General features: G+C 41.6%; 1 pseudogene; it reads left to right on the top strand.

The window, feature by feature from the left end:
• Window positions 1-1,124: 1,124 nt before the first annotated feature.
• Window positions 1,125-5,495, top strand: LOC132693001 (creatine kinase B-type pseudogene; annotated as a pseudogene).
• The last annotated feature ends 15,882 nt before the right edge of the window (window positions 5,496-21,377 follow it).

Raw genomic sequence — 21,377 nt, 5'->3', positions numbered from 1 at the left:
AGGCACCTAGACCATAAGTGAAAGAGAAACAGTTGCTAATCTTATAGAATCTGCCAGAAGGGCAGGAGTCTGTTGGGATTCTGTGAAAGGACAGAAAAGCTGGTGGGCAACTTTTTTAGTATTCTCCCTCTACTCTGCGAGTGCCAGCTCTGACGGATGCCATTTTTGTTCTCTCCCTCTAACCCACTAGCACAAGTGGGTACCCCTGCCCCCACATTCTGCTCCCTGCCCCCCCCCCAAAGCCGGCCAGGCCAGTGCCCCACCTCTGTGCACCACTCCACCACGGCCTTGTCAAAGCTGGAGGGGAAAGTGCCTTGTTCCCACACACCACTCCACTGTGGCCCCGTCATAACTGGCTTTGAGCTCCTGGCTCTGGTGTCCCAGGGGGATTGCAGTTCTGGGACCCACAAATCTGAAACAATTGGACTAAAGTTTCCAATCCAAATACAGAGGGCAGCTATGTGGATAAAAAACCAAGATCCATCTATGTACTGCCTGCAAGAGACTCACTTCAGACGTAAGGACACACACACAGATCAGCCAGAAGATATAACATTTGTAAAGATTTATGCATCTGACACAGGAGCAGCTAAATATAAAAGCAAATACTAACAGATCTAAAGGGAGAAATTGATAGCAGTACAATAATACTGCTTTGATTGACTGACTTTAGTTTACTGACTTTAATTAATACTTCGCTTCCATCAATGGATAGATCATCCAGACAAACATTAATAAGGAAACACTGACTTAAATGACACATTAGACCAGATGGACCTAACAGGCATCTACAGAACAGTCCATCCAAAGCAGCAGAATATACATTCTTCTCAAGAATGCATAGAACAATCTCCAGGATAGATCGTATGCTGGGACAGAAAACAAGACTCGAAAAATTTAAGAAAATTGAAATAATACCCAGCATTTCTTCTGACCACCGTGATATGAAACTAGAGATCAGTTACAAAAAGGAAACTGGAAAAAACACAAATATGTGGAGATTTAAAAACGTGCTACTCAACAATGGGCCAATGAAGAAATCACGAGCAACCTTGATACAAGTGAAAATGGAAATACAACAAAATCTATGGCATGCAGCAAAGGCAGTAAGAAGCAGGTTCACAATGATGCCTCACAAAACAAGAAAACCTCACAAAAACCAAGGTACCTCACAAAACAATAAAAATGTCAAACAATCTGACACTACAGCTAAAGGAAGAGAAAAAGAACAAATGAAGCCCACAGTTAGTGGAAGGAAGGAAATAATTAAGATCAGAGTGGAAACAAATGAAATAGAGACTAAAAAGACGATAGAAAAGATCGAGGAAAGTAAGAGCTGGTTCTTTGAAAAGATTATCAAAATCAACAAACCGTTAGCTAGACTAAGAAAAAAAAGAGGGCTCAAATCAATAAAATGAGAAATGAAAGAAAAGAAGTTAAACTTCTCAAAAAAAAAATACAAAGGATCAAAAGAGACTACTATGACAGTTATATGCCAACAAATTGGACAACCTAGAAGAGACAGATAAACTCCTAGAAATATGCAGTCTTCTAAAACTGAACCATGAAGAAATAGAAACTCTGAATAGACCACTAGTAAGAAATTTAAATCAGTAATCAAAAAACACCCAACAAACAAAAGTCCAGGACTAGATGGATTCACTGGTGAATTCTACCAAACTTCCAAAGAAGATTCAATACCTATCCTCCTCAAATTCTTCCAGAAGAATTGAACACAAGGGAATGCTTCCAAACCCGTTTTACAAGGCCAGCATTACTGTGAAACCAAAACCAGACAAGGACAGAAACAAAAAGAAATAAAAGAAGGAGAAGGAGAAAGGGAGAAAGGGCAGGGAAGGGAAATAAAGGGAAGGGGAGGGAGAGGGGGAAGGGAGGTAAAGGGAAGGGGAGGGGGGAGGGGGAGGGAAAGGAAAGGAAAGGGTTGGAGGGGAGGGGAGGGAACAGAAGGGGAGGGAAGGGGCAGGAAGGGGAATGGAGGGAAAAGGAGGGGAGGGGGAGGAGAAGAGAAATGGCAGGGGGAGGGGAGGGAGAAAGGCAGGGAGAGGGGAAAAGGGAAAGGCAGGGGGAGGGGAGGAGGAGGGGAGGGAGAAAAGCAAGCAACAAAGGAAAGCAAGAAAGCAAGAATCAATACCCCTCAAGAACACGGATGCAAACAGCCCACGCAGAGCTTGGAGCTGCAGATGGACCAAGTGCCCCTGTCTTGTCCGCCACTCACCTGCCACCCACTGCCTACCACCACCATGCCTTTCTCCAATAGCCACAACATGCCATTCCCCAACCTCAACAACTACATGGCCAACGTGCTGACCCCTGAGCTGTAGGAGTAGCTGTGCACCAAGAGCACACCCAGTGGCTTCACATCAAGGCTCAACAGAGCTTCCATAGCAACCTGGCCATCAGGTACTGCGCGCTCAAGGACATGACAGAAGCGGAGCAGTGGCCACTGGGCCACTCGTTGATGACCACTTTCTGTTTGACAAGCCTGTGTCCCCTGCTGCTGGCCTCAGACACAGCCTGTGACCGGCTAGACGCCCACGGCAGCCAGTACAATGACAGTAAGACGTTCCTGGTGTGGATCAACGAGGAAGGCCACCTATGGGTCCTCTGCATGCAGAAGGGAGGCAACACGAAGGAGGTGTTCACTCGCTTCCACAATGGCCTCACCCAGACTGAAACTCTCTTCAAGTCTACGAATTAGGAATTCATGTGGAACTCTCACCTGGACTACATCCTCACCTGCCCGTCCAATCCGGGCATAGGGCTGCAGGCCATTGTGCACATCCAACTGCCCCACCTGGGCAAGCATGAGAAGTTCCCGGAGGTGCTCAAGCAGCTGCAGCTTCAGAAAAGAAGGCACCGGCTGTGTGGACACAGCTGCGGTGGGCGTGGTCTTCAGTATCTCCAGTGTCTCCAGTGTAGACCACCTGGGCTTCTCAGAGATGGAGCAGGTACAGATGGTGGTGGACGGTGGAGAGCGGCTCACAGAGATGGAGCAGCCATTGATGACCTGTGCCCTCCCAGAAGCGAAGCCCCTGCCCGCACCTGCCCCCCTACCAGCCGGCTGCTTCTTCACTTACTCCAGGGCAGTGCCAGCCATGCACCCCCGATGTTCGCCACCTGGCAGCCGAGCTCTTAGCCTTGCTGTGGAGACTTCTATCACCCTCAGTAGAGTTTATTTTTGTGATGGCCAAGATGTTTCTGATACTGAAATAAGCGAGGGTTTTGGCCCGCCGGGGGGGAAAAAAAAAAAAAGATTCAAAAATGCTCAACAAAATCTACCAAACTGAAGTCAACGATACATAAAGGATCATACAACTTGATCAAGTGGGTTTTATTCCGGGGATACAAGGATGGTTCAACATCGGTAAGTCAATCAACAGAGTACAACACATTAAAAAAAATAAAGGGTAAGAATCATTTGATCGTATCGATAAGCGCCAAAAAGGCATCTGACAAAATTCCACATCCATTTATGATAGAAACTCTCAATGAAGTGGACATACAGCAGTAGAGCTGTCCATTCAGCCGAGGCCTAATTTAACACTAGACTACTGCCGTTTTTTGCTTGTTCATTTTTAAATTTTATGTAAGTGTAACATATGTACATGAAAATGCACAAATCATAACAGTCAGCTTTATACACAGCCAGGTCCTGAGATGGAACATAATCAGCATTCAGAAGCCCTTCTTGTCTCTTCCAGCCCCTGCCTCCTCAGGTAGAACCGTGACGCTGACTGACTTCTAACTAACAGTCCGTTTTGCTTATTTCTGAACTCGCACACAAAGTAGAATCATACACTGCATACTCTTTCATGTCATTTTGTTACTCAACCCTATGTTTGTGAGAGCCAACTATGTTGTGTGGGATTATAGTTTATTGACTTTTGCTCTCATTGTTGTAAGGATTCTGTTGCAGAAACCTGTAGGATTTATATGTCCCTTCTACTGATCAGGGCATTTGGGTGGTCTGGTGTGTGACCACATGCATAGTGTCGTGCTGAACATTCTAGCACGTGCCAGATCATAGTTTAAAAACTTGATGCAGGATTACCCATCATTGATTGCTCTGACCCACTTTACCAGGAAGACAATTCATTGTCAAGATTCACAACATTTTTGGAGTTATAATACCCTATTTTTATTTCATTAGGCACATACTTCCAAAATGATGGATGGCATAGATTATTTTTTTTAAATAAAATTAACCCAGGGGTGCCTGGGTGGTTCAGTCTGTTGAGCCTCCGACTTCGGCTCAGGTCATGATCTCACAGTTGGTGGGTTGGAGCCCCACGTAGTGCTCTCTGATGACAGCTCGGAGCCTAGAGCCTGCTTCAGATTCTGTGTCTCCCTCTCTGCCCCTCTCCCACTCATGCTCTGTGTCTCTCTCTCTCTCAAAGATAAATAAACATTAAAAAATTTTTTAAATAAAATAAAATAAATAAATAAAAGCCATACATGACAAGTTCAGAGCTAGCATCATATTTAATAGCATAACATGAAAGCTTTTCCCCTCGTACCATAACAACACACACACACACACACACACACACACACACACACACACAATGGAATACTACTCAATTGTAAAAAAGAATGAAATCTTGCCATTTGCCATCACACAGACTTCAAAGCGTTAGGCTAAGTGAAATATGTCAGAGAAAGACAAATACCATATGATGTCATTTATATCTGGAACCTGAAAAACAAAACAAAGCAATAACTGAACAAAACAAAACTTATAGACAGAGAACACATCAGTGGTTGCCAGAGGGGAGGGGGATTGGTGGGTAGGTAAAATGAGTGAAGAAGGTTAAGAGGTACAAACTTCCAGTTATACAATAAATATGGAATGTACAGCATGGGGGACTGTAGTCAATAATATTGTGTTGCAAATTTGAAAGTTGCTAAGAAAGTAAGTTTTAAGTGTTCGCATCGTAAGAAAAAATATGGCAACTTGGTATGGAGACAGAGGGTAAATACACTTGATATGGTGATTGTTTCACAGTGGAGACAACTGCAAAGTGTTATGTTATACACCCGAAACTAATACAGTGCTGTATCTCAATTATACTTCAGTTTTTTAAGAAAGAGTAAGTCAATGTCACTCTTGTCAAGCACAATTGTCATAGTCAAAAAACAATTAATGCACATTCAGGATGAAAGTTAAACATTTTGTCCCTGCAGTATATCAAATACCATTCAGTATATCTCAGGCAGCCAAAAAAAGAGAATTAATTCTTTCTTTTCTTTCTTCCTTTCTTTTTAAATTCCTTTCTTTCTTTTCACTTTTTTTTTTTCTTTTTTCTCTCCTTTAATTCAACAAATGAGTATTGGGAGTCACCAAGACAGACACATCCCCTGGCCTCATGGAGCTTACTTACATCCAGTCAAGGATTGAGACAAACTGGATACTCAGCCCAGACATTCATGTCAATGCCGGTTTAGTCGTTTTTGGTGTGGAGGAGGTTTGGTAACAATTGACATATCAATGTATTTCTCAAAAGCAGCTCAATACATATTTTATGCCAAGACACCAAGCATCTAAAGTGAAAACAAAACACACAAAACCCCCAATATTTCTCATGTCTTATCACACTAATTTCACTGGAAGATTTTTGCCTGACAGCCAAGGCCAGAGAATATGTGTGGTTTTATTTTTCAGTAGTTTCTCTTCTGGTTCTGAAGGCCACATATGACGTTGATCTTGTCCGTGAGTTTTATAGACATCCTTTGGCTTGAGTCAACACCTGTATGTAGATCAGAAAAGGGGGGAGGAATATCTGTTTTCATCTATCAATACATTTATTTATGTTTGTGATTAGTTGATTTATATATGTGGTTGCTTTACATTGGGGGCATAAACATTTCCAACTGTTAGCTCTTCTTGATGGATAGACCCCTTAATTATGATATAATGCCCTTCTTCATCTCTTGTTACAGTCTTTGTTTTAAAACCTAGTTTGTCTGATAAAAGTATGGCTACTCCAGCTTTCTTTTGACATCCAGGTGCATGATAGATGGTTCTCCATCCCCTCACTTTCAATTTGCAGGTGTCCTCAGGTCTAAAATGAGTCTCTTGTAGGCAGCATATAGATGGATTGTGGTTTTTTTAATCCATTCTGATACCCTATGTCTTTTGATTGGGCCATTTAGTCCATTTACATTCAGAGTGATTATTGAAAGATAGGGATTTAGTGTCATTGTGTTATCTGTAGGTTTAGTGCTTGTGGTGATGTCTCTGGTCCTTTGTAGTCTTTGCTGCTTTCCACTCACAGAGTCCCCCTTAGGATCTCCTGCATGGCTGGTTTAGTGGTCATGAACTCCTTTAGTTTTTGTTTGGGAAAGCCTTTCTCTCCTTCTATTCTGAATGACAGTCTTGCCGGATAAAGGATTCTTGGCTGCATACTTCTCCTAGTCAGCACATTGAAGATTTCCTGCCACTCCCTTCTGGCTTGCCAAGTTTCAGTGGATTGGTCTGCTACTACCCTTATGTGTCTACCTGGTAGGTTAAGACCCATTTATCCCCAGATAAAGAGTTCTCTCTTTCTCTTTGTATTTTGCCAGCTTTACTATGATATGTTGTGATGTTGACCTGTTTTTGTTGATGCTGAAGGGAGTTCTCTGTGCCTCCTGGACTTGGATGTTTGTTTCCTTCCCCAGATTAGGGAAGTTCTCAGCTCTAATTTGTTCAAATAAACCTTATGCCCCCTTCTCTCTTCTTCTTCTTCTTCTTCTTCTTCTTCTTCTTCTTCTTCTTCTGGAACTCCTATGATATGGATATTATTTCATTTCATTGAATCACTTAGGTCTCTAATTTGCCCCTCATGGTCTAGTAATTTCCTGTCCCTCTTTTTATCAGCTTCACCATTTTCCATAATTCTATCTTCTATTTCACCTATTCTCTCCTCTGCTTCTCCCATCCTTGCTGTCACTGTATCTAGTTTATTTTGCATCTCATTGACAACATTTCTTAATTCATGGTGACTATTTCTTAGGTCTTTGATCTCTGTAGCAATATCTTCTGTAGTCTTTTATGCTTTTTTCAAGTCCAGCTATTAGTCTTATGACTGTAATTCTAAATTCTTGTTCAGATATATTGTTTATATATAAACACCTCCACCGGGGTCCCGCTGTCCTGTTCCCTGCAGCCCCACTGTGTTTGTAATGGGGAGAAAACTGGCGACAGCCCAATCTCTCCTCCCTGGACTGGGTGTCCCAAACCACACTGTCCAGGCCCTTCTCACAGGTAGCAAGGGCAGCCGGCTTGCCATGTTCCACAGTCTCTTGCACCTCCTGGTTCCTCAGCTGGGATTCAAAACCCAATGTCTTAAATTATCCTGCACGGGGTGAACCCAGTTCTGGAATAGTGCCACTCCTCCCAGCTGACAAAGGTCCTCTGGCTGGCACCTTCAGGGTCTTTTGTCCTTGGGTGGGGGGCAATAAACCCTCTTCCCACAGTACTGGAGGGAAAGGACTGTTGTCTCCCAGTGTGCCCCCAAGATCTCTACCATAGCCTGGGGCTAGCTGCCCTCCTCACTGGGGGCATGCACACCAAGGGCTCTGGTCCAGAGAAGGTCACGCAACTCTGATAACTCCGATCTTTAGCTCCTAAGGCTGTTGGCAAAGTAGAAACTGGCTCTCTCTGTATTTCCCATTCCCCAGTCCATGGTCCGGAGAGGTTTTTCTCTTGTCCAATTACAAATCAATACTTCCACAGCCTCTCTTTCCCTTCCTTTTGTTTCTCCATTGAAGAGGTTTCCCACCACCACCACCTCTGTGCCTATGCTGCCTGTTTTACCTCTCCCAATTCACATACATGCACTTCTGTCCTGCCAATCTGTCTCTTTCTACCCAGGGTGATTTTTCTGTCACTCTGTAGCATGTATTCCTGGTATACCAAGTGTTCTGACCCCAATACAGCTGTGTTTGAGGGAACACAGGGAACCAGGGAAATTCCAGTCCCCCTACTTCTCTGCCATCTTGACTTCTCCCCCGCCCATACCTGTTTTCATCTAATGTTCAACTAATTGAAGCCAATCTGTATATTATTAGTTATGGTTTCCAGTAACTTGACGTCTAAGTTTGAGTCCTCTGCTTAATGAACATTCCAAGGAGGCTACCGATGGTGCTATAAATACGATATCACCCTATAGATAGGATGTGGCAGATATTAGACTGGTTTAAATTTCACTGAGAAATATTTACAAGTATAGAAAAAGGAGAATTACATAGGATTCCAAAGAACTCCCTTTCCTCCTTCAATTTGTACTCAAACACCACCCTCTCAATGAAGCCTAATCACTTCTCAGCCTTTTTGGCTAAGATCAAGTGTCAATGAAGCCTATTCACATACACCCACCTCCAGTCCCCCAGTCCCCATTACCCTTGCTCTGTGACCTTTTCTGTGTTATACTTAACACCTTCCAACATAGTTTGTGATTGACTTATTTAATATGTTAATTGTTGGCTGTTTTATTATCTTGGCCCCAACTCCATTCCCCACTGTAAGGTAAACCTCTAATAGGACAGAGAGTTTATCTTTTTTGCTTAGTGATGAATATTAAGCCCGATAAATACATACCTAATGATTGATTGATTGGGTAAATAAATTAAAGGGAAAAATGCATCTATTGATTATCATAATCCATCATGTAACGTATGGGCTTTGGAATCAAACCACCTGTGTTTAACTCCCAGCAATTCTACTTATAAGCTAGTACCTTGCGCAATATCCATTCTCTGCTTCTTCCTAGCCAATGGAACCTCAATTTTTAAACACGTAGCCATGTGCATCATTAAAAATATTTATTTCTCCCTTGCAACTAGAGATGACCTTGTGATTCATTTTGATCCATGAATTTAAAGCAGAAATTCACTGAATAGCATTTCTAGATATTCTACTTTCATAGTTAAAAAAAAAAGTTTTTATAGGTTTAAAATAAAAACAACCACAGGCTCACCTAATTCATCCCTGCTGCCCTTCTCCCCTTTCCTCTGTTTTCTTCATGGAACACAGTTGTGGTCATGGAGGCCATCCAAAAGATAAGCATCAAATCTAATGATGATGGAGTAGGAATCTAGAAGGGTCCTGGGTCCTTGGCCACATCCATGAGCAGCTATCCCCTGACTGACCACCTCACAACTGTTACATCAGAAAAATGAGCCACTATATGGCTTAGCCACTGCAGTCAGTATTCTTTTACATTCAAAGATAACCCTAATGGATACAACATCCTATGATGTATATCAAAGCCCTAGCAACAGGATCCCTATCTGTATGCTTTTCCTTCACTCTGCTCTAACAAGAGTAGATCTGGTCCACAGACAGGGGAAAGGATAGATGGAAAACAGGTCTTTCTCATGTATTCAATGCTAGCTTCCTTTCACGGTAAAAATACTCAACAAACTAGAAATAGAAGGGAACTTCCTTGGCCTAATAAAAGGCATCTATGAAAACCCCACAGCTAACATCATACTTAGGGGTAAAAAGCTTAATGCTTTCCCTCCAAGACAAGGAAGAAGACAAGGATGTCTGTTCTTGCCACTTCTTTCCAACATTGTACTGTAGGTTCTAGCCAGGGCGATGAGCCAAGAAAGTGAAATAAAAATTGGAAAAGAAGAAACAAAACTATCTCTGTTTGCGGGTGAGATAATCTTTTCTTGTATACAGTAAATCCTAAAAAATCCACCCCCCCAAAAAAAACTATTAGAGCTAAAAAGTGACTTTGGCAAAGTTGCAAGAAACAATGTCAATATACAAAAATCAATTGTATTTCTGTATACTAACAAAGAACAACCCGAAATTGAAATTAAGGAAACAATTCCATTTACAATCACGTCAAAAGACTAAATATTGAGGAATAAGTGTAACAAAAGAAATGCAACACATGTACATTGAAAACTATAAAGCATCATTGAAAAAAATTAAAGAACACCTAGATAAGTGGAAAAACTTCCTGAATTCATGGATTTGAAGATAATGTTGTAAATATAGTAACACTCCCCTAAATGATGTACAGACTCAATTCAATCCCTATCAAAATCTCAGTTGCCTGGGGCACCTGAGTGGTTCAGTTGGTTAAACCACGGACTCTTGATTTTAGCTCAGGTCATAATCTTGCAGTTCATGAGATCAAGTCCCACATGGGACTCCATGCTTACAAGGCACAGAGCCTCCTGATGCTCTCTTTCTCTTTCTGCCCCTCCCCCACTGACACTTGCTTTCTCTCAAAGAAAATAAACTTAAAAAAAATTTTTTTAATCTCAGTTGCTTTTTTTTTTCTGAATTGAATGGACAAACTGATCCCAAAATTCATGGAAATGCCAGGGACCCAGAATAATCAAAGTAATCTTGAAAAATAAGGACGAAGTTAGAGGACTCATACTTGTCAATTTAAAAACTTATTATAAAGCAACAATAATCAAGACTATGGTTCTGGCAGAAGGAAGACAAATAGATCAATGGAATATAACTGAGTCCAAATTTAAACTCAAAGGCTAACAGCAACCATGTAGCAGGAAAATTCTGGTGAGGACTTACCACTAGGATAGGATGGCAAATCTAAGAGTCAAATTCCAAAGTAAGATGAACATCTGATTGGCTTACTTACAGTCACTTTTTTGTTCCCAAGCTAAAGGAAGGCAGGGCTTCAAATTATAGTCCATTCACTCATGAAAAAGAGACAATTACAGACAAAATTAGAATACTGTTTAAAAAATTTATTCTAGGCAGTCCCAAATCTCAAATCCCTATAGATTCTCATGGAGTAAAAAAGGGTATGGGACACCTGGGTGGCTCAGTTGGTTAAGTGTCCGATTCTCAGTTTTGGCTCAGGTCATGATCTTACAGTTTCATGAGTTCAAGCCCCAGTGCAGAGCCTACTTGGGATTCTTGATCTCTCTCCCTCTTTCTTTACCCCTCCCCTGCTCACACTGTCTCTGTCTCTCTCAAAATAAATTTAAAATATTTTTTAAGTGTAAATAAAAAATTTTTTAAGTGTAAAAGCATATTCTTGTAAGGACAAAAGTTTCTCACACCTAATTATATATATATATATATATATATATATATATATATATATATATATATATTATCTGTGCTTCTTTTTTTCTTAGTTGTAGTGCTTCTCTGTCTCACTTATTCCCAAATTATTCACAACTCTCTATGCCTGTCCCTGCCTTCCCAAAGGCTCACCAAAAACTTCTTTCTTTCTTTCTTTCTTTCTCTCTCTCTCTCTCTCTCTCTCTCACACACACACACACACACACACACACACACACACACATTAGCCCTGCATTCTTATCACAGTAGTAAACCGTTCATTAGAAGCAAGGATTTTGGACTTAGACTGATCGAACTTTGAATCAAGTTCTGCTTTTCATTTGATTATACTAATCAGGCATGTACTCTGGGCTCGTGTCCTTACCCATAAAATGAAGATAATAAAAGCACCTACCTTCTGGAGGTTTGGGGATGTTTAAATTAAGTGTATATAATACATTTAGCCCAGAGCCTGGCACATAGTAAATTCTCACTTAATGGCATATAGTGGCTGCAGCTGATGCAAGGCGCCAGTCAATAGAGATATTCATAAAAATAAACTCATCCTGGACTAATTTTATTCTGCTAAAGATCAGAGAAAAAGAGGCCCAGGCTTGCCACGGATACCAAAAAGTGTATCGGCAAGAGAATATAAATTCCTTGTTACAATAGAAATTTTCCTAGACATGATATCAACAGTGTTCAAGTGCTGACCTGACTTTAGACACTCTTAATAGATACGTGGTTCTATCAAAGCTGTTGCTTTTTAAATTTTCCTTAAGTTTTATTTATTATTTTTGAGAGAGAGAGAGAGAGGGACAGAGCATGAGCAGGGTTGAGGCAGAGCGGGAGGGAGACACAGAATCTAAAGCAGGCTCCAGGCTCTGAGCTGTCAGTACAGAGCCCAACATGGGGCTCGATCACACAAACCACGAGATCATGACCCAAGCAGAAGTCGGATGCCTGACCGACTCAGCCACCTAGGCGCCCCAAAGCTGTTGCTTTTTAAAAGGGGGATTGTAAGGCTTACATTAAAATCATTAAGGAGTATCCACTGTGAACGGGATAACAGAAGCAGGATTTGGCTTGGGGGGAAAAAGGCAGGGTGTGTGAAATGAATAGCTGTCTTCAATAAGGATAGTAAAGTCATGATGAGTACAGCGGTCAGCTGTGTTCCGCCCCCACTAAGACAGAAATGAATAATGAGGCTTAACGGTGGCATTTAAAGTAGAGATTTAGCCAACTCTGGATTAAACACATGTAGAATAAAAGAAACTGGTAATATAAAGGAGTTTATAATGTAAAAAACTGGTTTTGAACTGAAGTCATTGACACTTATTAAGAAAATGTCTTTACGAAAACAACCATTAACTGTCCTGCAGATTTTTTTTTTCTGCTTCATTCACTGATTGCACCATTGACTGGATAAGTTCGTAGGTAACTTTTGGTAATTTTTTAGCTAAGACACTTTAATTTGGTTTTATCACAATTTGACAAAATACATCTTTAGACTGGTGCCATCAGCCAGAGGAACACCATGGCCTCCTGGAACCAAGACTCTTCCATTTGCCTTTAAGCCACACAGGCTTGTGTCTTCCAGTAAAGATCTTTGCACCCGATTTGAGTTCTTTCTCTCCATCCCAAGAGCTGTCAGCATCTTAGGTAACCTCAAGATCCACATTGATGACCAGACTTCCTCGCTTCATGGACACACTAGCCCAGTCTTCCTCTGAAAAAATACATAGAACAGTAACTATTGTTACCTTTCCAACTACCCTGCTCAAATACTTCCAAGATAACATCTCTTTGACATCAGCAGCCCCACGTTGTTTCTTGAGTCAATTTACTCCCGATCTCCAGGGTGACTGTTTCAAACCCCCACCTGTACCCTCTGCAGATCCCTCAACCCTGTTCACCCAGGAGAAAATAGATGCTGCCGGAAAAGGACATCTATAACATTTGAAAAGTTGGTGAACTTTTCACACCCACCTTCTTCCCCCTTCCCCCTTCCCTCTGGTTACACTACTCAAGGTCACCTTCAACTATCCAATCCTCCTGAGCTCTGGAGCTCTCATCAACCACTTCTTGGGGATGGATTAGCTCTTCTTTTTATCTTCAGTCTTTCCCTTTCTGTAGACTCTTTACATTAACATTTAAACATGTTCCTTTTCTCTCATCTTAAAAAATGAAATCAAAATCTCCCTCAGTCCCCACTTCTAACCTGTCTCCTTCCTCTCCATGAAAGACCTATTTTCTCCATCCACTCCCTGACTCATCCCACTCCAGCTGGCCTCTTTCCTCTTATTTTGCATTATCCAGGTGGGCCTTGCATTCACCTGCTCAGGCCGCCATAACAAAATTCCACAGATGGGTGGTTTAAATAACAGAAATTTATTTTCTCACAGTTCTGGCAGCTGGAAGTCCGAAGATCAAGGTGCTGGCGGGTTGGTTTCTAACAAGCCCTCTCTTCCTGGCTTGCAGGTGGTCGCTTTCTTGCTGTGTCCTCACAAGGTCTTTCCTTACAGAGAGAGAGAGAGGGAGGGAGAGGCTCTGGTATCTTTTCACCTTCTTTTACAAACACCAGTTCTTGGGGCACCTGGGTGGCTCAGTTGGTTAAGCATCTGACTTCAGCTCAGGTCACGATCTTGCTGTCTGTGGGTTCGAGTCCCGTGTGGGCTCTGTGCTGACAGCCCAGACCCTGGAGCCTGCTTTGAATTCTGTGTCTCCCTCTCTCTCTGCCCCTCCCCCACTCATCTCTCACTCTCTCAAAAATAAGTAAACATTAAAAAATGATAGATAAATAAAAACACCAGTTCTTTTGGAACTGGGAACTACCCTTAAACGTCGTTTAATCTTAATCGTCTTCAAAGCTCTATCTCTAAATATGGTCACATTAGGGGTTAGGGTTTCAACAGGGGTTCGTGCAGGGGGAGGGCAGGAGACACACAATTCAATCCATAACATTCCCCAAATGCAATCAATCATATCCTTATAATGTAGACACATGAGGAAGAAGACACACAGAGAGGAGGAGATGGTAACATGGCCACAGAGGCAGAGACTGGGGTAATGCAGCCACAAATCAAGGAGTGCCTGCAGTTACCGGATGAGGGAGAGATAAGGAACGGATTCTTCCCTAGTCCCTTGGAAGGAAGAATGGCCCACCCAACACCTGGTTTCAACTTCTGGCTTCCAGAACTGTGAGACAATAACTTTTTGCTGTGTTAACCAATGCAGTTGTGATCGGAAAACCAGTACGTGTCTATGACCTCTCAGTCGAGGTTAGGCCCCTGCTCACGCCTCCCATGGCCCCCATCTGCCCTTCTCATAACGCAGAGCACACTCTGTTGTGAGGGTTTGTTTGAAGCCAGTCTTCCCCCGTGGACTGCAAGTTTATGAGGGCAGAGACTTTGCCATTCTTGTCCGCCACTGCTTCCCCAGGGCCCGGTGCCTACTAGGTGCTGGATAAGTATCTACGAGCTGGATGAACAAATGGTACTGAGAATTCCCTGGCCAGGGAAGTGTTAAATAGTAGACTGAGCTAAAAAGAAAAAAAACAAGTTGGAGAAGTTATTCCTTTTAGGAGACATTCTTGGTCCTCTGAAATCATTAGGGAAGGTCTCATCTGAAGGCCACAAGAATGACCTTGCCGGGGTTCCCGACTCTGATGCTGGCCTGGCAGTTTTCCTAGCAACTTGAGCTTTGGTGCCCTCTGGTGTCAGAAATGAATTGTCTCTTGTTCTAAGTCTGTCCAGATTGACACAAATCGAGTTCCCTGCTGCCGTATGGGATTTTCTCATGATGGAGAAATTGAATTTTGTCTTTACAGTTAAAAGAAATCTACCAGAATGGTGTATTTAGCCATAAAATCAAAAGAAGTTGCAAAAAGCATATAACCTCCGAAGTCTTTGCAGATGTCCTTTTGAGTGTTTTGAATACTAAGATTTTCCTGTGAAATAACAACATTTCAGGTTATGTTTACTGCAACACTTTCTCCTCAAATAGCAGTGGTTTTTATGGTCAAATCTAATTAGCATTTGGAAAGCTCGTGTTTTATAAGCAGCTGCTTACAATCACTAAGGCGTAGTGCTTTCCAAAGCCCTTAAATCTTCATTGTGAGAGAAAATAAGTTATTTTTTAACAAACCACATACATAAAAAGACTGGGTGTGTGCTGTTTGTCAATAAGAAGTTATGGGTCTGGCTGCCTGTCTGTAAACAGACTTGCTTTCCCTCGTGAGCTGATGAAAAAGCTGACAGCTACACTCTCTTCTGGTTTTTATTCTGTGTGAGTTGCGATGCCAGACTGTTTCATTCGGCAACTGCGTGTACGAGTATGCTTAGCGTCGTGTCAAAGATATGTGTTCCAAAGCGTCATTTTGCAATGATATGAGAGGAGGGAATAAATAAACTTTCTTTTCTTACCAATTATATAATCATTTTAACAATAAGTTACCACCATTTTTGACTGATCTTCAAAGGATCCCATGGACCTAATGCCATTTTAGTTTGAGGCTTTTCTGACCCCAACCATTTAGTCAAACAAACAAGCACTCATTTGCACTAGGAAGATGCTATGTATAGGCATTCAATACTGGTTTCTTTTCTAAATTAAAGAATCCTTTTATAATGTAAACAATCACTCTCTGACTTTGTTTTATATATTCATAGTTTCACTCTCCTATTTGCTCACAGCTCTATATACTTGTACATACCCAAGAGACACTGACATTTCTAATTAGCTTCTTACAAAGGGCCAAGAGTAAGCCTCATGACGCCACTGCTTTCTAGAAGATGTGATTGTTTGCAAGATGATTCTGCAGTTGGTGAGATTTTATAGTTTGCTTTTTCTATAAAGAAGTAAATTAAGAAAAATATATATATTGGGATGGAGAACAGAGATGAAGTGATGGAAAGACTTGAGAGGCAATAGAGTATAATAGTTGAGTATAAATTTCAAAATCAGACTCCCTGGGTCTGAATCTAAATATTGCTATTTACTAGTTCTGCACCCTTGAAAAAGCCACTTTACCTCCTGCGCTTCATACTCCTTATTTGTAAAGTGGTGGTAAAGAACCCCATGAACCCCATATAGCCAAAATAATCTTGAAAAAGAAGAATAAAGCTAGATGCATCACGCTTCCTGGTTTCAAAATATATCACAAAGCTACAGAGATTAAAACAGTATGGTACCAACAAAAAGACAAATATATATACATCAATAGAACAGAATAGATAACCCTGAAATAAGTCCATGCACGTATGGGTCAACTGATCTTCAACAAGTATGCCAAGAATACACATGGGGGAGAGGATAGTCCCTTCAACAAATGGTTTTGGAAAAACTGGACATCATATGCAAAAGAATGAAGTTGGGCAGGTATCTTAAACCAAATAGCAACTCAAAATGAAACTTAAACATAAGACTTGAAATTGCAAACTCCTAGAAGATCACACAGGGGGCAAGCTCCGTGAAATTGGTCTTGGCAATGATTTCATGGATATGAAACCAAAGGGAAGGCAACAAAAGCAAGATTAGAAAGTGAGACTGCATCAAACTAAAACGTTTCTGCACAGCAAAGGAAACCATAAACAAAATGAAAATGTAACCTATGGAATAGGAAAAAGATTTGCCAGCTATGTATCTGATAGAGGTTACTTTCCAAAACACATCATGAACTCCTCCAGCTCAATAGCAAAACAACCAGAACTTGATTTTAAAATGAGCTAAAGGGATGCCTGGGTGGCTTAGTTGGTTGAGCGTCCAATTCTTGATTTTGGCTCAGGTCATGATCTCATGATTCATGGGTTCGAGCTCCTTGTGGGGCTCTCTGCTAATAGCATGGAGCCTGCTTGGGATTCTCTGTCTCCCTCTCTCTGTCCCTCGCCCACTTGTGCATTCTCTCTCTCTCTCTCTCTCTCTCTCTCTCAAAATAAATAAACATTTAAAAAAAAATAAACATTTTAGAAAAATAAAAATGATGAACCACTGGAATCTACCCCCAAAAACCAAGAGCACATTTTACACACTGTATGTTAGCCAATTTGACAATAAATTATATTTTAAAAAATAAAATAAACAGATGTGGGAAAGAAAAAACAAGTTAAATAAATAAGTTAATTAATTTTAAAAATGAGCTGAAAACTTCAATAGACCTATTTCCCCAAAGACACGTAGGTGGCCGACAGGTACATTAATGATGTTCAACATCACTAATCATCAAGGAAATGCACATCAAAACCTCAATGAGGGGCGCTCAACTTAGGTCATGATCTCATGGTTTGCGAGTTCAAGCCCCACATCCAGCTCACTGCTCTCAGCGCGGAGCCTGCTTTGTATACTCTGTCCTCCTCTCTCTGCCCCTGCCCTGCTTGTGCTCTTTCTCTCTCTCAAAAATAAATAAACATTAAACAGAAAAAGACAAGTGTTGTAGAGGATGTAGAGAAATTGGAACCCTTTTGCACCATTGGTGGGAATGCCAAATGGTGCAGCTGCTGTGGAAAACAGTATGGAGTTTCCTCAAAATCTGTTAATAGATTTCCATATGATCCAGCAATCCCACTTCTGCCTTTTTATCCAAAAGAATGAGAATCAAGACCTTGAAAAGATACCAGCACCATGGCAGTAACCAAGATGTGGAAACAACCTGTCCATCCACAGATAAGTGGATGAAGAATATACGGAATATTATTCAGCCTTTAAAAAGAAGGAAATCCTGAAAGAGCCACAACATAAGTGAACCTTGAGGGTATTATGCTAAGTGAAATAAGCTAGTCCCAGAAGGACGACTATTGCATAATTCCACTTACATGAGGTATCTAAAAGAGTCAAACTCATAGAAGCAGAAAATAGAATGGTGGTTGCCGGGCTTGGGGTAAGGGACAAATGGGGAATTGGTAACCAATGTACTTAAATTTTCAGTTATACAAGCTGAATAAATTCTAGATATCTGACGTACAATATTGTCCCTGTAGATAACAGTACTGTATTGTATGCTTAAAACTCTGTTAAAAGGATCGCATGTGAAGTGCTCTTATACACATACATAAAATAAAGTTGTTAGGAGACCTGAATAAGTCAATGTTGCAAACCCTTGTAATAGCGTCTGGCACATAAACAATATATAAATGTGTTTTTTCCTAATTATTATTGGACAGCCTTCTCTGCACCTCATCGCCAGCAATGAGGATTGTTCCTCTTTGCCCAGTTTCACCCCCTCTGCCTAAGCCAGAGGGTCACTTCTTCCAGGGAGAGAAATTCACTATGAAAGTCTTCTTTTTTTTTTAATTTTAATTTTTTTTTTAATTTTTGAGAGAAAGAGAGAGTGACAGACAGAGTGTGATTGGAGGAGGGGCAGAGACAGACAGAGACAGAGAGTCTGAAGCAGGCTCCAGGCTCTGAACTGTCAGCACAGAGCCCGACACGGGGCTCAAACCCACAAACCGTGAGATCATGACCTGAGCCAAAGTCAGACGCTTAACCGACTGAGCCACCCATTTACCTCAAAAGTCCTTTAATTCTGGTCACACTGCCTGCCATCTGAGCTAATTCTCAGAGTTTATAGAGATTATTTCATGAAATGATGAGTTAACTTACATCCACTAAAATGTGGGCGAAATCCCTTAAACAGATCACGTGGGGATGAGTGTGTGAGTACTGGAAAGGATGCTGTGGCAGGAAAAGGCTTTTCTCCAGCCTAAAACCCTGCCCAGTTCCCTCTGTCACCTCAACAGTGGTCCCAGCAGAAGCTGGTTGACATCCTGGGAAACAGAACTCACAGGAAACCATGTGATATATGGTTTTCAACGTCATGGCTTCACCCTGGAATCAAGTTTGGTTATGTGTCCTATGCCGGACCCTCAGTGAATGTGGTGAAGGGGTTGGATCACTCCAGGGGAACCCAGGTGGAATAACGGTGCTACTGGAGAGCACAGCTTTTCAACTGAGAAAGGAATAAAATTCAGACACATCCACAATATGGATGAATGCCAAGGAGGTAATGCTAAGTGAAATAAACCAGTCGCAAATAAATACCATATGATTCCATTCACAAGAGGTACATAGAGTAGTCAAAATCATCAAGAGAGAAAGTAGGATGGTTGGTTGTAGGGGTTTAGGGGGAAGAATGTCAAGTTATTGTTTAATGAGTGTAGAATTTCAGTTTTGCAAGATGCAAAGAGTTCCGTGGATGGTTGGTGGTGATGGTTATACACCCATGTGAACGTACTTAACACCACTGGACTGTCCACTTAAAAATGGTTAGGGGCACCTGGGTGGCTCAGTCAGTTAAGTGTCCAACTTTGGCTCAGGTCTTGATCTTACGGTTTGTGAGTTCCAGCCCCGCGTCGGGCTCTGTGCTGTCAGCCCGGAGCCTGGAGCCTGCTTGGGATTCTGTGTCTCCCTCTCTCTCTGCCCCTCTCCCTCTCACATTCTGTCTCTCTCCCAAAAATAAATAAACATTAAAAAAAATTTTTTTAATGGTTAGGATGGTAATTTGTGTATTTTACCACAATTAAACATTTAAAATAAATAAACTTCTTTTCTTTTATGTTTTTATTTATTTTTGAGAGAGAGAGAGAGAGAGAGAGAGAGAGCACAAGTGGGGGAGGGGCAGAGAGAGAGGGAGACACAGAATCCAAAGCAGGCTCCAGGCTCTGAGGTGTCAGCGTGGAGCCCGATGCAGGGCTCCAACCCACAAACTGCAAGATCATGACCTGAGCCGAACTCAGAGGCTTAACCAACGGAGCCACCCCAGCGTCCCTACAATAAATAAATGAATTTCTTAAAAGTACATCTTGTGATGGCATAGAATTCTCTTCCCTTTCTTGGTCTCCAGAAGATGAGTGGGAACATAAGATAACAAGGATGTGCCATCTTGTTGCTTTTATTCCTGTAGACCACTGCATGGAGGCTTTCTGATTTTCAATTATTCATTAAACAAATATTTATCAAGTACTAACTATGCACTGAGCCTTGTTGTTGAAGCTGGAGTTACAGCAGTAAACAAAAACTTCCCCCAAATTCCCTATCTGTAGAGATCTCGCCTTCCAGCAGGTGAAGAAAAATGATAAAATAAACGAGTAAATAAATAAATAAACAAATGAGTAAGATACATGGTATTTCGATGGCAATAAGAGCTATGGAGGAGGATGAAACATGTATAACGGTTGTAATTTTAAATAGGGTTGTCAGAGAAGATCTCGCTAAGAAGATGATGTGTAAGACTTGCATGAGATAAGGGAGTTAGCCATGTAGGTATCTGGAAGATACCTTGAGCCTACAGGCTCAAGGGGAACTTTTGTCCCTCCCTTAACCACACAGAAGAATCCAAACTGGGGGTCTTTCTCAGTATAAGGGTTATTAGTACAGATAAATTTTATCTGAGTGACCCATCTGCATGGCAGAGCAAATGTCTAATTGCCAAACATTCTCTCTTCTTATTGCCCCGTGAAGCTCCTTCCTTTCCTCTGAAGTCCCAGACCCCCAGCCCCGTCTCCTTGCTTCACAATGGCATGTATACCTCATTTTGCCCATCTTTGGAATTGCCATGTCTGTGTTGTTTTCCTGTAAGTACACTGTTAAATTTGATTTTCTCCTGCTAATCTGTCTCATGGCAATTTCATTCTTTGTCCAGCTAGAAGGACCTTCGAGGGGACAAGAGTTCTTGCTCCCTGACACATACATTCCCATGATAAATAAAGTTTAATTTACAAATTAGGCACAGTAAGAGATTAGCAACAATAACTAATAATAAAATAGAATATAATAATATACTGTAATAAAAGTTATGTGACTGTGGTCTCTCTCAGAATATCTTATCATACAACATATCTCAGATGTCTCAGGTATCTTATCATACGCCTGGGTGGCTCAGGGGGTTAAGCGTCTGACTTCAGCTCGGATCATGATCTCATAGCTCGTGGGTTTGAGCCCCACATCGGGCTCTGCACTGACAGTATGGAAACTGCTTGGGATTCTCTCTCTCTCCCTCTCTCTCTGCTCCTCCCCCACTCACTCTTCTTCTCTCTCTCTCTCTCTCAAAAATAAATAAATAAATTTTTAAAAATCTTATTGTGCTTACTCACCCTTCTTGTGATGATGTCAGATGATAAAATGCCTCGTGCTGAGATGAAATAAGGTGAATGACACAGACATTGTGATGTAGCGTTCGGCTACTATTGACCTTCTGATGACACTTCAGAAGGAGGATCACGTGCTTCTGGACTGCCCCCCCAGGTAACTGAGACCACAGATAAGGGAGACCACTGTGCTGCTGTCCCCACCCCTGGGGAGAATGGGAGCGTGTCGTCAGTGA

The sequence above is a fragment of the Panthera onca genome, chromosome B1, assembly GCF_046562875.1.
Source record: "Panthera onca isolate mPanOnc1 chromosome B1, mPanOnc1 haplotype 2, whole genome shotgun sequence".
Classification (NCBI taxonomy): domain Eukaryota; kingdom Metazoa; phylum Chordata; class Mammalia; order Carnivora; family Felidae; genus Panthera; species Panthera onca.
This window is presented reverse-complemented; position numbering and strand designations above follow the sequence as displayed.